The sequence below is a fragment of the Saimiri boliviensis genome, chromosome 5 (genome assembly GCF_048565385.1).
Source record: "Saimiri boliviensis isolate mSaiBol1 chromosome 5, mSaiBol1.pri, whole genome shotgun sequence".
In the NCBI taxonomy this organism is placed as follows: Eukaryota; Metazoa; Chordata; class Mammalia; order Primates; family Cebidae; genus Saimiri; species Saimiri boliviensis.
In genome coordinates, this window is record NC_133453.1 from 147555127 (window position 1) to 147568051 (window position 12925).

A 12925-nucleotide genomic window follows, 5' to 3' on the forward strand; every position below is an offset into this window, starting at 1 on the left:
AGCATGATAGAAAGAACCTGATGACACAGAGAGGAAAACATCGCACACTGGAGCCTGGAGGGTTAGGGGGCAATAGCAGGGAGTGGAGGATTGGGGAGGGATAGCATTAGGAGAAATACCTAATGTAAATGGTGGGGCGATGGAGGCAGCAAACCACCACCATGGCACATGTATACCTATGTAACAAACCTGCACGATCAGCACATGTACTCAGAACTTAAAGTATAATAAATAAAATTTTAAAAATAAATAAAAAAGGCCGGGCGCAGTGGCTCACTCCTATAATCCCGGCACTTTGGGAGGCTGAGGTGGGTGGATCATGATGTCAAGAGATCAAGATCATCCTGACCAACATGGTGAAACCCTGTCTCTACTAAAAATACAAAAAAATTAGCCAGGCATCGTGGTGCATGCCTGCAGTCCCAGCTACTCAGGAGGCTGAGGCAGGACAATTGCTTGAAACTGGAAAACAGAAGTTGCAGCGAGCCAGGATCCCACCACTGCACTCCAGCCTGGTGATAGAGTGACACTGTCTCAAAAATAAATAAAAGAAAGAGCCTGAGTTTGGGCCAGGTGTGGTGGTTCACGCCTGTAATCTCAGCACTTTAGGAGGCCAAGGCAGGCAGATCACGGTCAGGAGGTCGAGACCCGCCTGGCCGACATGGTGAAACCTGCCTCTACTAAAAATACAAAAAAAAAAAAAAAAAAAAAAAAAAGGTAGCCAGATGTGGTGTTGCATGCCTGTAATCCCAGCTACTTGGGAGGCTGAGGCAGGAGAATTGCTTGAACCCAGGAGGTGGGGGCTGCAGTGAGCCTAGATCATGCCACTGCACTCCATCTTGGGCGACAGAGCAAGACTCCATCTCAGGGAAATAAAAAAAGAAAGAGCCTGAGCACAACTGCATGATGGGAGTAAAGAGAATGTTCCCCAGCCATGGAGAAGTGCAATGCATGTCACTATTCCCCAGTATAAAATACTGTCACACAAAACGAAGATATACAGGTTCACAAAAGCATGGCTGGCTCCCCTCGGGTGAGGTGCCACACCGGGGGTAGGTGGAAGGAACCCTGTGTGCATGCTTACACCTGCTATGATCATTAAGCCTCTGAGTCCCAAATATTATGTAAAAAAAAAAACAAGGGCTGAAAGTAAATAGTGATTCAGAAGTGAATCAAGTTTCATTGTAATTTATGGTCGTTGGTTATGGTGATAATGTTTCTGCATGGTATTTCACAATGAAAAAATTTCATTTGAGTAAAATTGACTAGAGAGATGATTTATTCCATCTCATGTTTGTCTTGAGGTTACTTGGAGCTTCCCCAGCACCCACGTGACCTTGGGACTCTACCAAAAGATGAAAGAAGCAGTGCTAATGCATGAAACCAGAAATCTATGGCTACCTGGCTACCTGGAGGAGAAACACAGAACTTGTTGCCCAAATCAGACTGTGGAATACTTGGAATCAATTCAGACGCTTGTAGCTATAAGTAACATAAAACCCAACTAAAACTACTCTTAAAATGTCCTGCAGGTAGGGTATTCCAGGATTTCTTGATACAGTGGCTTAACCAGATCACTGAAGCCACGGAAGATTTCTGTCTTTGTTCTTTAGTTCTTTGGCAGTGTTTCTTTCATGACTGTGTGATTACTAGGGCAGTTCCGGGAATCCCATGCAGATCTTAGAGTGTTCAGTGCTGAAGACACTATTTTCATTTATTTATTTACTTATTTTGGTGGAGTCTCACTCTGTCACCCAGGCTGGAGTACAGTGGCTGGCATGATCTCAGCTCACTGCAACCTCCACCTTCCAGGTTCAAGAGATTTCCTGCCTCAGCCTCCAAAGTATCTGGGATTACAGGCACCCACCACCACATTCAGCTAATTTTTTGCATTTTTAGTAGAAACAAGATTTCACCATGTTGGCCAGGCTGGTCTCGAACTCATGACCTCCAATAAATTGGAGATTAAACTTCCTTACAAAATCAAGTCTCTATCAGCAAAGAAGGAGATTGGTTCAAGTGGAAAGAGTGGAAATGGGAAGCAATAAAGAATGCTACACACACTTGGTTAAGGCTTTTTTTTCTTGAGACTGAGTCTTGCTCTATTGCCCAGACTGGAGTACAATGGTGTGTGCACCACCTCAGCTCGCGGCAACCTCTGCCTCCTAAGCTTAAACTATTCTTCTGCCTCAGTCTCTTGGGTAGTCGGGACTACAGGTGCTTGCCACCATACCCAGCTAATATTTGTATTTTTAGCAGAGATGGGGTTTTGCCATGTTGACCAGGCTGGTCTCGAACTCCTGACCTCAAGTGATCCACTCGCCTTGGCCTCCCAAAGTGCTGGGATTACAGGCCTGAGCCACCAAGCCTGGACAATGCATTTCTCATCAATGGGGTATGGGGAAGGATGGAGTTGGATTCTGTCTAAGTGATAAAAAAGTTTGGTCTCCTAACATAAAATTGATGAGCATAGGTGTCTGAGTACCAACAAAATAAATTTAAAAATTGGTTACATAACGTCTGCATGGAATTTTTTCCCCCAATAAACCTTCTACAGATGATCACACTGTTTCCAATTCAATTGTGAATTGGAAAATAGGAGGTTGAATAAAGCAGCTACCAAAAAGAGAAAAGCCTAAGTGATGATAATAGTTGTCATTGCCTGCTTTATGGAATGCACGGGAAGACAGACTAAGCTCCTTAGAAAAGGTAGGTAGATTGGACTGAGTAAAGCAATTTTGTAGGCTGGTTGTGGCTTTCTGGATTTTTATACCTGCTGTCTAATCCTAGCCTATTCAACTCTGATATTCACTCCATTCCAGGCACACTTAAAATTGTCCTCTTCTCAATCCATGAAGATCCTTTCCTTATGAGACCACACAGAAAAAGCCCCTGAATAACCTGCAATCACTAGCCAAAAGACCATGAAATGAGAAACCTAACGAGACAGAAAAACGTTTAGAGTCTAGATTCTCTACTGGAGACAAACGCCCATAGGAAAACTTGTGGCGTCACCCTAGACCCACTCAGCAGGACAGAGGGGAAAGCCTGGACTTCTGCCCTGGCCTGGGGATACTGAGGTAGCTCTCCCCTCCTGGGACGGCGTCAGAGTGAGAATCTGGGACTTTCACCTTCACCAGGCAGTAACAAGCCCCCACAGTGCGGTGCCAATGGAGACAAACTGGGGAGCTTGAACTTTGACCTTCCTGCACCCTCCCTGCTGGGGTGCTGGCAAGAGATGCCAAGTGAGAAGTCTTCCCATGCTAATGAGGCCTCCCTCCCCATTTTCTGTTCCTGGAGTTCATGGGGGAGCAAGGAAAACGGGCCTCTTCCCTTCTGAGTAGGGTGGTGTCAGCAAAGGCAGAGGGCAGACGCTGAAATTCTACCCCAGCTCTGTGCTAGAGAGCACACCCTCCCACTCACTGGGTGTCCACGGAGACCACATGGGGGTCCTGAACTTGTGCCCCTACCAGGCAATACTGAGGTGGGGTCCTTATTTCCCACCCATACAGTCTCCTTAAAAGGAAAGTCTGTTAAAGAGAAGATTTTAATTAGATCCAGAGTCTCATAACACAACACCCAAAATATTTAGGATACAGTAAAAAGTCACTCTTCATACCAAGAACCAGACAAATCCCAACTTGAACAAGAAAAGAAAGTCATCAGAAACAAGTGCTGAGATGATGTAAATGTGCTTCATTGAGAAATTATACACATGCTTTCTGAAGAAAATTAATCTCCATGCCCAGATGGTTTCACTAGAGAATTCCACCAAATGTTTAAAAAGGAATTAGCACCAACTTTACACAATCTCTTCCAGAAAACAGAAAAGGAGAGAATAACTTATTTTATAAAATTAGTAGTACTCGGAAACCAAAATCAGACAAAAAGAATGCCAGAAAAGGAAAGCTATAGTCAAACATTCTCCATGAATGTGGAGGTAAAAGTCCTCACGAAATATTAGCAAAGAGAATTCAGCAATTACATACGTATACAATGATCAAATGGTGTTTATTCTACAAATAAAATGCTGATTCAATATGAAAAGATAAATGAAGGTAATCCACCATATTGACAGGCTAAAGAGAAAAATATCACATCATCATAGCAATCAATGCAGAAAGTACATTTGATGAAACTTAATATCGATTCATGAGAAAAAGAAAAAAAAAATCCAAGAAAAATAGAAATAGAAGGAAACTTGCTCAACTTGATATAGGGCAGCTACACAAAACCTACAGCTAACATTATACTTCATAGCAAAAAACTGAATATTTCATCCCTAACATCGGTAGCAAGGAATTCAAATCTGTTCTCACCACTCCTATTCAACATATCACTGGAAGTTCAGCACAATAAGGGACTTTTTACTTTAAAAAGTACACAAATAGGAAAGGAAGAAATAAAACTGTCTCTATCTGCAGGTGACACAATGGTCTGCGAAGAAAATTCCCAGGGATATATGAAAACTCTTAGCTCTAATATGTGAGTTCAGCAACGTGCACACAACATCATCAACATGCAAAATCCAACCATTTTGAGTTCTGAGTTGAATAGGTGAAAACTAAAATTTAAAATATAATATATGGTCGGGCACGGTGGCTCACCCCTGGAATCCCAGCACTTTGGGAGCCCAATGTAGGTGGATCAACTAAAGACAGGCGTAACCAGTCTGGCCAATGTGGTGAAACCCCATCTCTGCTAAAAATAAAAAAAATTAACTGGGTGTGGTGGCTGGCACCTGTAATCCCAGCTACTCAGGAGGCTGAGGCTGGAGAATCGCTAGAATCCAGGAGGCGGAGGTGGTAGTGAGCAGAGATCGCGGCACTGCATTCCAGCCTGGGTGACAAAAGCAGAACTCCATCTTAAATAAAAATAAAAATGTAAAATAATATAATTTGCGATCACTCGAAAAGAATGAAGTACTTATAAACCTAACAAGCATGTATAGGACAAGTATACTGAAAAATACAAAATGTTGATGAAAGAAACCAAAGAAGATCCAAATAAATGGAGCAATATACTGTGTTTATGGATTGGAAGACTCAGTGTAGTAAACGTCAGCTCTTTCCCACTTGACATACAAGTTTAACTCAATTCCTATCAAAATTCCACCAAGACATTTTGTAGATGTATGCAAGCTTTTTTAAAATTTTATGTGAAAAATCAAAAGATCTAGAATAGCTAAACAATTTTGTAAAAAGAATATGAGAAGAATCCCTATACTCAATTTTAAGACTTCTTATATAATGACAATAATCACAACAGTATGGAATCGGTGGGGGAATATATCTATGTATATAATACACACATCTATATGTACCTTTTAAATATCTGTGTTATCCAGCAATGGGACAAAATATAGAATTCAGAACCCAGAAATAGCCCACATAATAGGGCTAACTGAATTTTTACAAATGTGCAAAAGCAAATATTCAATGTTGAAAAGATAGTATTTTTAAGAAATGTTAAAATGTTAATGAAACTACTGGACATCCAAAGGCAAAAACAAAACACAAACACACACAAGCACACACACACAGCAAAGAAAGAACCTCAGCTAAACTTTATACCTTAATCAAAATTAGCCCAAAATCAATCATAGATTTAAATATAAAACATAAAACTCTTAAATTTTTATAAGAAAACGTAACAGAGCATTTGGACACCTGGGATCTGATGAAGAGTACTTAGATGTATATGACACCATGAGCATGACCCATAAAAGAAAAACCAAATCAATCAATCAGACTTCATCGAAATTTAAAACTTGCTGTGTGAAAGGCCCAGTTATGAAGACAAAAGCCACACTTGAGACAGGAAAATACTTGCAAAATACACTCATATCTGAATATAGAAATTATTTTCAAAGGACTCAGTGCAATCTCAGCTCATATCTGGAATACGGAAATTACTCTCAAAGCTCAATACATTTTTTAAAAAATTCACTTAGAGGTTAGGCATGGTGGCTCATGCCTATAATCCCAGCACTTTGGGAGACCGAGGCAGGTGAATCACTTGAGGTCAGGAGTTTGAGATCATCTTGGCCAACATGTTGAAACCCCATCTCTACTAAAAATACAAAAATTTAGCTGAGCTGGGTGATGTGCACCTGTAATCCCAGCTACTTGGGTGGCTGAGGCATGAGAATCACTTGAACCCCGAAGGTGAGGTGGAGGTTGCAGTGAGCCAAGATGGCATCACTGCACTCCATCCTGGGTGACAGAACAAGATTTCAGCTAAAAAACAAAATTGCTTAGAAAAACTGAACCGTCATTTCACCAATGAGGATATACAAATGAGAAACAAGCTGACAGAAAGATGTTCAACAACTCTAGACGTAAGAGGAATGTAAATTAAGACCACAATGCCATATCACTACACATTGATTAGGACAGGTGAATTAACAACAACAACAAAAACTATACCAATTGCTGGTGAGGATGCAGATAAATGTTTCTCATACATTGCTGGTGGAAATGTAAAATGTTACAGCCCTTCTGGAAAATAGTCTGAAAACCTCTTTAAATAAGTAACCATAGACCTATCAAATGATATAGCAATTACCGCCACGGGCATTTGCACAGACAAATGAAAGTGTATCCTTAGAAAAACTTGTGCATACATCCTAGCAACTTTGCAGCAGCTAAAAAAATGGAAACAGCTAATTCCATAAAACAGTAAATATTTTATTAGCATCAAAAAAGTGAATGATTGATACCCACAACAGTGTAGATATATGTCAAGGGCATGATGCTCAGTGAAAAGAGGCCAGTTTCAAAGGTGTTATCGTTTTTAGGGCCCATTCTTGAAATTACATTGATAGAGATGGAGAACAGAGTAGTGACTGCCTGACGTTAAGGATGGAGGGAAAAGAGATGGACACAGCTATAAAGGGGTAGCTTGAGAGGCATCTTTGTGGTGGTGGAAGAGCACTGTATCTTGATCACAGTGCTGGTCACACTATCTGCACATGTGATAAGACGGCATCGAGCTGAATGTACAGATGGTTTGATGTCCATGTCCTTGATATTGTACTCCAGCTATACACGATATAAACACTGGGGGAAGCTAGATTAAGGGTACACGAGACTGCCCTGCACAGTTTTTGCAATTTCCTCTGAATCTATGATTATTTCAGGATAGAATGTTTTCGAGGCTGTCTTGCAGAAGCTAACAAAGCCAACATTTCGATTCCACAGCTTTGTGGCCCCACCCCGCTGGCTGTTTCAGGGGAAGATTCTGAGCCATTAGAGAGCAGCTCCAGGAAGTCTCCTGGGTCTAGAAAATGCTCTGTGGTGATTGCTGATGGACTGCATATCATCAGTCTTTCTGTTAACAGCAGCTCACAAGCTGAATTCACTCAGAAAAAGGGACAGCACAGAAAGCAGCTCTCATTTGGAGGTGAATGCGCAGCTTGCACAGCCAGACCATTTGCTAAGAGAAGGCCATGTCCCTGACACAGCCAGAATGATTTATTTAATGTCAGTAATAAGAATAGGAGGAAGATGATAATGCAGAAGGCTCCTCCTAAGTGTCATCTCTTAGAAAGAGGCAGATATAACTTCGAGAATCTCAACAGATTAGAGGATTGTACTACTGCGTTAGTACTGTTGTATATATCCCTTGGTAGAATTCACAATGAAACCCTCTGAGAAATCTGAAAGAACAAAATTGCTTGCACACAGGAAAATGTCACTTGGGCCCTAAATATCAGGAACTTTTTCTCCTTAGGACCCTCCTAGTGGCTGGCTCAGGTTTTCAATTCAGAATTCATGGAATTCTTGGAACTGTCCAGCAGAGGGACACCTGGCCAAGTTTGTAGATTTCTCCGTAGGTAAACCTACTCTAACCAGCTGCTCCTTGACCCTCATGTGTGGAAGGTGAGCTGAGGGGTGCTGCACCTTACTCTGAGGAATGCCCAGGGTCCTGAGATGCCTTAAATCTGCATTGATTTCCTGTGCAGCCAAGGCAGAAGTTTGATTACCTGGCAGTGCTGAAGGCAGACACCATGAAAAAGGAAACTGGCAAGTTCAAGCAGGAAACCGTGTCCTCAGGGATGGAGAGGAGAAAAAAACACTGCGTATACAAACTGGCAAAACCTGCAAGACCTGGCAACCGATTGATCAAACCCGGGAGAAAAATGCCCGTTTCCAGCCCCAGCAGCTAGGGGCAGGGGTGCAGGAATGCTCTTGTATCGTTTTGAGTATCATGACCATTGGTGTGAATTGCCAAGTTCTGGGAGCGCCTATAACTCTGAGGCAAATTAATAGGGTGGGCTACATGCCCAGATTACGGCAGCCACAGGGCCCTGGCACCTGAATCTAGAAAGTGCTCCATCAGTCATTGCCGCCCTTACCTCTGGTTTGCTGACAAGGTTGATTCACCGGTGGCTGTGACAAACAGCCGTTCCTTTTCTCTGTTGCTTTCAGGCGTCATGTCTTTGAGTAAAAATATTCCAAAATTCAGATCGTCCTCTTAAGACAAATATCCTAAAACATTAACTCACAGTTGAACACCCTATATAGGAGTACACTGAATTTTGTCACTTTGAGAACTGTTTGGCACTCTCTTTTCAGTAGAAATCATATGGCTTCATGTGAAGTGGATTTGGCTGAGATCATTCACGGCTTTGTGGGAAGTGTGCTGGCGCCACAGATCGCAACGACTCTTCGCTACAGCCCATAGTAGTGGATGCTGAGTCTTTGATTTTCTGTGTGTTGAAAAACAAATTGTAAGTTGTTTTCTGAGGAAGCCTGTGGTTTTTTCAGCAGAAACTCACTGTACTCCCTTGACATTGTATGTTTATGTAGGGAAGGGGGTCATGGGCACACCCTGATAAATCTCCTACGTGTTCATAAACAGCTTTCTCTATGACGTCTTTGCCCCTTCTTTGCAGATTATCCTCATTCCACATATTCCCAAATGAAAAATTTCTAGGTAAAATAGTATTAATGTGTTAAAGCCTCCTGAAGACAGAGTTGGCCGCATTGATTTCTGGGCAAATTGTAATAATTTACAGTTTCACTGGTTGTGTATAACAGTTCCAGTTTCAAAACAATATCATCGACATTGGATGTCGAATGGGGTCTTAGTTTATTTTATGCCAATTTAATAAATGAAAACTAGAATACTGATTTAATATTTCTATCTTTAAATATTAGTGAGGTGTAGCAGATTCAACAGTTATTTGCAATTTTTTTTCATGTGATACCTTTTGTCTATTCCAGGTTTGGGTTTTCTTCTCAATTTTGTAGTAAAAAAGATTTGTACTATGCTATCTACGTTTTAGCACTTTCAAAGAAGTGGGATTTTTTTTTTTTTTTTTTTTTTTTTTTGAGACGGAGTTTCGCTCTTGTTACCCAGGCTGGAGTGCAATGGCGTCATCTCGGCTCACCGCAACCTCCGCCTCCTGAGTTCAAGCAATTCTCCTGCCTCAGCCTCCTGAGTAGCTAGGATTACAGGCACACGCCACCATGCCCAGCTAATTTTTTTGTATTTTTAGTAGAGACGGGGTTTCACCATGTTGACCAGGATGGTCTCGATCTCTTGACCTCGTGATCCACCCGCCTCGGCCTCCCAAAGTGCTGGGATTACAGGAGTGAGCCACCGCGCCCGGCCAGAAGTGGGATTTGAATTCATTTCCACGGATTTTTAACTTGTAGTTTCCTATATTCTATTCCCAGTCTTTGTCTGCTTTTTCTTTTCTTTCTTTCATTCTTTCTTTCTTTTTTTTTGGCTGAGCACAGGGGACCTTATTGATGGTACACGACAAGGTGGAGCTCCGTAGGCCCCTCCCTCTTCAAGGGGTCTGCATGGAAATTGTGAGGAGGGGCAATTCAGTGTGGGAGGGGACTCAGTGTGGCAGGAGCTCCCCAGCAGTGAGGGCCTCTCTTCCTCTCGTGCTGTCGCTGGGCCTGGTGGTCCAGGGGTCTTACTCCTTGGAGGCCATGTGCGACATGAGGTCCACCACCCTGTTGCTGTAGCCAAATTCATTGTCATACCAGGAAATGAGTTTGACGAAGTGGTCGTTGAGGGCAATGCCAGCCCCAGCATCGAAGGTAGAATGGGTGTTGCTGTTGAAGTCAAAGGACACCACCTGGTGCTCAGTGTAGCCCAGGATGCCCTTGAGGGGGCCCTCCAGCGCCTGCTTCACCACCTTCTTGATGTCATCATATTTGGCAGGTTTTTCCAGATGGCAGGTCAGGTCTACCACTGACACGTTGGCAGTGGGGACACGGAAGGCCATGCCAGTGAGCTTCCCGTTCAGCTCAGGGATGACCTTGCCCATGGCCTTGGCAGCGCCAGTAGAGGCAGGGATGTTGTTCTGGAGAGCCCCACAGCCATCATACCACAGTTTCCCGGAGGGGCCATCCACGGTCTTCTGGGTGGCAGTGATGGTCTGGACGGTGGTCATGAGTCCTTCCACAATACCAAAGTTGTCATGGATGACCTTGGCCAGGGGCGTTAAGCAGTTGGTGGTGCAGGAGGCATTGCTGACGATCTTGAGGCTGCTGTCATACTTCTCATGGTTCACGCCCATCACAAACATGGGGGCATCAGCAGAGGGGGCAGAGATGATGACCCTTTTGGCTCCCCCCTGCAAGTGAGCCCCAGCCTTCTCCATGGTGATGAAGACACCAGTGGACTCCACCACATACTCAGTGCCAGCTTCGCCCCGCTTGATTTTGGAGGGATCTCGCTCCTGGAAGATGGTGATGGGATTTCCATTGACGACAAGCTTCCCGTTCTCAGCCTTGACAGTGCCAGGGAATTTGCCATGGGTGGAATCATACTGGAATATGTAGACTATGTAGTTGAGGTCAGTGAAGGGATCATTGATGGCGACAATATCCGCTTCACCAGAGTTAAAAGCAGCCCTGGTGACCAGGCACCCAATACGACCAAATCCGTTGACTCCGACCTTCACCTTCCCCGTGGTGTCTCAGGGATGTGGCTGGCGAAGGGAGACGAGATTCGGCTGTCTGTCGAACAAGAGGAGCAGAGAGCTGCTTTTCATTTTCACGTTAGCTGTTCTTCCTTAAACTTTTCAGTTGAATATCTAACTAATTTAGTTTACTCATTGGTAATGAATAAATTTTTTATTATTGTAATTTGTATCTCATTGCAATATAAAAAAATTCAGGTTTTCAGTCCTTGGCATTTTTAATGAAGGCCATTAGCTATATGTCACGTGTGAGACTGAGGTTTGTAGCTGGGAAGTAAGCCTGTCTACCATGGAGCAGACCCATCCCGCACCTTAAGCGTGGCACCAAAGTCCGTGATGCTACTTTCAAAATTTTGTTCCACAAAGAGCATCTTGCCCAGGCACTCTATGAGTTAATGGTCTGGAGAAAACTTTATAAGCAATCATAAATAAACTAAACACAAACAAGAAATACTAGATCAATATGCCAATTTACTGGCCTAGCTAAACGTCCTTTGGGAACCGTTCTCAGCTGGGGCATTGCTGCCTCCTTCAGCGGCTATTTGCTTTCTGGTAAAAATAACTAAACGTTGCTTGTGGACAAACATGAAGGACTCTCTGACCCAAGGAGTTTATAGAAAACTGTCTCCCAGTTTCTGGAGTATCTGACCACTTAGACATCTTGGGGAAGATCTGCAATCTGGCAGGGTCCCGGGACAGGAATCATCGTCCTGGAAAGCTCAGCTCTGCGGGTGCGAGGAATAGAGTCTGCATCTGGTGGGTTCCTCTCCTAGTCAACTTTCTAAGTGGCAGCGCTGCAGGACCAAGGGCAGAAATTGTTGCGTGAAGCACTGATTGGACTTGAAAACAGATGCCACCTTGGCCTATACGAGAAAATAAGGAATGTCTGGGCACAGATATAGATAAAATTATGGGCAAAAGTGATGCAGCAAGGAGTGGTCACAATCCAAGTATACGCACGGTGTGTAGTTAAGAACCGTGGGAGGGGCGCTGCTGCTGGGACCGCTGCGGTGGCACCGCTGCGGTGGCACCGCTAGGTGGCAGGAGAATTCCACCATTGCCACTAACCTCATCTGGGACTTTGGGTTCCTAGAAGCGGGATATGGAGTTGAATTTCTTCCTTCTGATAAGACGGTAGAGGGTGGCAAGCAGGGCTGATGCTCCTCTGTCCACATGGAGAGAGCATGACCTCAGGAAGGTCCTTTTGTGTACACCAGCCTTCTGTGTGCTTGAATATCCTTCCTTAAAACACTCAGGCCAGTTCGTTCCCTTGTCCCTTTCCTGCCTAGACCAGCCTCATACCCAAGGGCTGACCATGGGTTGTTTAGCAACTTCAGGCATTGCTGGCTAACTTTCCCTATTTGTTAGAATTGACCCTTCCTCCCAGGACCTTCCCCTAGAACTCCACGTTGCTAGGAACCCCACCACCCTCCCCTAACCCAGCCAGTACTGCCTGCCATCAGCAGCGTTTCTAGTTCAATGAAACCTGTTTTATTCCTTTTCCTTGTTATAACCCTGGGCATCTTGCAGGGAGCACATTTCCATCCTGATAGCCGTGTGTTAATGAAACCCAAATTTGAACTGCTGGACACCCATATGAGTGACAAATGCCCTGTTGGCCAATTTCTCCATGCAGCAAGACCACCTGGTTACTTGTGGTCCCACAGGCAGATGGCCCTCCTTCCCCACATACCCTTAAGGGCATTTCTGCTTCTAATAACATTACCGGCTGGGCACTAAGGTCTGTGCTTAATTAATCTCCTGGAGCCTTATCTCTTCATCTACAAAGTAGGGATAATAACGCCTCCTTTGAAAGAGTATTGTGAGGTTGGAATGTGACCCCTTTCCTAATTCAGCCTCACTGACTTGTGAAGCTTTATTTTGGTTTAATAGAAAGCTTATGTTTTACCACCCACTTAAATCACTGCATCTTTGTAAAGATGAATGGAGCACTCCCCTTCGAAAACAATTTCAGCA

The 12925-nt window shown here is 43.7% G+C and overlaps 1 pseudogene; it reads right to left on the reverse strand.

Annotated features, from left to right (window-relative positions):
* Nucleotides 1–9881: 9881 nt before the first annotated feature.
* Nucleotides 9882–12671, reverse strand: LOC101048108 (glyceraldehyde-3-phosphate dehydrogenase pseudogene; annotated as a pseudogene).
* Nucleotides 12672–12925: the final 254 nt, after the last annotated feature.